The sequence below is a fragment of the Nicrophorus vespilloides genome, unplaced genomic scaffold (genome assembly GCF_001412225.1).
Source record: "Nicrophorus vespilloides isolate i.1.1-1 unplaced genomic scaffold, Nicve_v1.0, whole genome shotgun sequence".
Classification (NCBI taxonomy): Eukaryota; Metazoa; Arthropoda; class Insecta; order Coleoptera; family Silphidae; genus Nicrophorus; species Nicrophorus vespilloides.
Window position 1 is genome coordinate 5,257 of NW_017099345.1, and position 4,112 is coordinate 9,368.

Genomic DNA, 4,112 nt, shown 5'->3' on the forward strand with positions numbered 1-4,112 from the left:
ATTTATTGTTAATTATTGTTGTCCAAACAATTGAATGTAAAGCAGATTTGCACGAATAACAAGTAGAGAAGATTTCTTGATTTGTACAAGTCAATAAAATTATATGTCTAAACAATTGAAGATTAACCAGCCTTTTTGATTTGCACAAATTTGAATCAAAACTTATTCTTTGCCATCAATTTGCCTCTATTCTAATTATAGGTTACTTCTAAGTCAAGGTCATTCGATTTTATTGTGCAAAATCTGATATATAAATCGAATTTATATTCGATCACTTAAATTCTTCTGAAAATTCTATTCAAATAAAAATTTAAAAATCAAAGCTAGCTACGAAAAACATTTATTTAATTAATAATAACCAATTAAACATCATAACCTAATCTAACCTTAACTAATTAACCTGAAAATACAAAATGTCAGTTATTTCAATTGTTTTTAATACGTTCTTTTATTTATTACACAAAACTATCCAAATTTAATTATTTTATAAAAATTAACGCACTCTATAATAATTTATTATTATTACTTATTCTTCTACTATTTCTTACCCAAAACTGATAAAACTCATTTTAGAATTTATTTTTTCTTATATTCCTATAGAAAAATATTTCTATTACTTTACATTATTATTTTATACAAACACAAATTTAAACACAAAAAAAAGTTTAAACTTTCGAATTGATTTTCTGTTTTATCTTTGCTTGTCTACGTTTCCAATAAATTCGTTGCGATCGGATCACACTTCTTTTGCTGTTTGTCCACCCCAAGGGATTCTCGACTCTGAGAATAACGTATTTATCCTTCTAAATCCGAAACGAAACTATCGAAAACTTCAAGAATAAGAAAATACGAACATTTCATTTTTTAAGTTTGCTTTCTTATAGATAACTTCTTATAGTCCACTTCATTATTGATAATGTATAAAAGTGTGAATCTTAAAAATGAAGATAATCTTAATTATTTAGTAGGTGTTTCGTGCAGGTGTTCACTTAAACGCAGGTGTTCATTTAAACGCAGGTGTTTGCTTAAACGCAGGTGTTTGCTTAAACGCAGGTGTTCGCTTAAACGCAGGTGTTCACTTAAACGCAGGTGTTTCCTGCAGGTGTTCACTTAAACGCAGGTGTTTCCTGCAGGTGTTCACTTAAATATGAGTGTTTTCTTGTCGTAATTTATTATCAAAAACAAAATTAAAAAATGCTCTGAGTAGTTTTTGTTTTTCACGATTTTCAATTGTTTCATCCCATCAAAACTATGGGGATGAAACAAAATGGCGTAATAAACAAAAGCAGAAACTTAGTTGACTTTGTTTTTCTTTTATTAATTTTTATAATTGATTTAGTCTTCATTCAATTACTTTCAATATTTTGTATTAATTTAAGGATTTTTTTCTTCAATAGTTTCAATCAATTAATTCAATAATTATTACACAAACCATTTTTATAAAATTACACTTAAATTTGTTGAAAAATTGTGATTTTCTTATTTGAAGCTTTGTGTAAAGTACTTGTAAAGTATTGTAAAACTTATATATTTATGCAGATTGTTGTTGCTTTCTTTTACGCTTTAAATACAAAAAAATAAATAAATTGGAGTACATTTTAAGACTTTCAGCTGTAGTTTCAACAACTTACCAGCAGCAGCAGCAAACTTCCCGTTCGCAAACGTTTCTTGCCTCAAAGTTTATCCTTAGTGAGGACACATCTGCGGTCTCCTTAACTAATTAAACTTTTCCGACTTCCCGGACATCCAAAAACCAATAACACACAAACATAAGACTAAAAACTAATTACATTACAGATCTATTTATAAAAAAACATAATTTAATGCAGAATCGTGTCTATCTGCTCCGGTTTAATTAATACTTGTGAATTAATTAATTAAGATCGAGATGAACTTGGAATTATTTATTAAAAAAAAAATAAACAATTCGAATGTCAACAGGAAATTAACATTGAAACGCGCCACCTAATTGTGATGGTGGAGCACGCAAATCCCAAGGGCTGCTGCGACCTCCGTCCATCCCTTAAACACCCGTATATAACGGGAACGTACACTCATTTGTTTTTTTTTATGCGTAATTAAATTCGCTTCCTTGGATTTAAAAATAGAAACAATTGCACGTCGACATAAAAATACTTTTATCTTAACACAATTTATATTCATTTGTTTAAATTAGGTGATTCGTGTTTGTTTTTTTTTTTTTCAAACAAAGACATTACGATTTTGCGTAAACCTTTTGATCCTGATTGAGTTTTTGCGCTAAATTCAAATACGATTTACGCTACGATACAAACGTTGCAGTTAAATAAATAAAAGTGTAACAAAATTAACTGAAATCAAGATTTGTTTTTATAGATTTTTGTTGATCTGTTATTAAAAACAGTGTAATTTCAGTACGTTATTGGTTTAATTGCTTGCAAATATTGTGTGGTCTTTAAACTGTAAGATTACATTAATTAATTGGGGATTATAAGATAAGCTGTGTACGTTAATTGAAGGATTAATCGGATAACGATGAGCACTTAAAGTTAAGGTAATGTTGAGGGTTGATGCCTGACGGTGATGGTTTCAGTGCTTTCCCTTCGTCAATTTCCCGATGATGTTAATGATGACAATTATGAGGTCTGTCGATGACAATCAACCATAGACGGGACAATTTAATGGGCACTAAACATCAAAGAGTAATTACCAGACTTGGTGATCATACAATTTCCGTAATTATTTTTTAATTACAAGCCAAACCAATAACACCACAGCAATAAATGAATACTAGGTAGATTCCCCAATTATTCACCTTTCGTATGAATCTTTTGGATACTTTCTGTCTATGATAGTTTTTGAGAAAATTAGGTAAACACCAGACTTGGTAATCATATATTTTCCATATTTCTTTTTGAATTACAAGCCAAACCAATAAAACCACAGCAATAAATGAACACTCGGTAGATTCTCCAATCATTCAACTTTCGTATGAATCTTTTGGATACTTTCTGTCTGTTATCGTTTTTGATAAAATTAATAAAATGTGAAGATACAAATAGAAGACTTGGTAAACATACAATTTCTATATTTCTTTTTGACTTACAAGCCAAACCAATAACATAACAACAATAAATGAATGCTCAGTGGATTCCCCAATCATTCAACTTTCGTATGAATCTTTTTGATACTTTCTGTCTATTATAGTTTCTGAGAAAATTAGGTAAACACCAGACTTGGTAATCAAACAATTTCCATATTTCTTTTTAAATTACAATCCAAAACAATAACACCACAGTAATAAATGAATATACGTTATATTCCCCAATCATTCACCTTTCATATGAATCTTTTGGATACTTTCTGTCTGTTATAGTTTTTGTGAAAATGTATAAAATGTGAAGTCACAAATAGAAAATAGGTGTTTAATCACCAGACTTGGTGATAATACAATTTCCATATTTCTTTTTGAAATACAAGCCAAACCAATAATACCACAGCAATAATTCAATGTTCGTTATATTCCCTAATTATTCACCTTTCATAAGAATCTTTTAGATACGTTCTGTCTATTATAGTTTCGGAGAAAATTAGGTAAACACCAGACTTGGTAATCATACAATCTCCATATTTCTTTTTTAATTACAGGCCAAACCAATAACACCACAACAATAAATAAATACTCGGTAGATTCCCCAATCATTCAACTTTCGTATGAATCTTTTGGATACGTTCTGTCTGTTATAGTTTTTGAGAAACTTAATAAAATGTGAAGTCACAAATAGAAAATAGGTGTTTAATCACCAGACTTGGTGATAATACAATTTCCATATTTCTTTTTGAAATACAAGCCAAACCAATAATACCACAGCAATAATTCAATATTCGTTATATTCCCTAATTATTCACTTTTCATAAGAATCTTTTAGATACGTTCTGTCTATTATAGTTTCGGAGAAAATTAGGTAAACACCAGACTTGGTAATCATACAATTTCCATATTTCTTTTTTAATTACAGGCCAAACCAATAACACCACAACAATAAATAAATACTCGGTAGATTCCCCAATCATTCACCTTTCGTATAAATCTTTTAGATACTTTCTGTCTATTGTAGTTTCTGATAAAATTA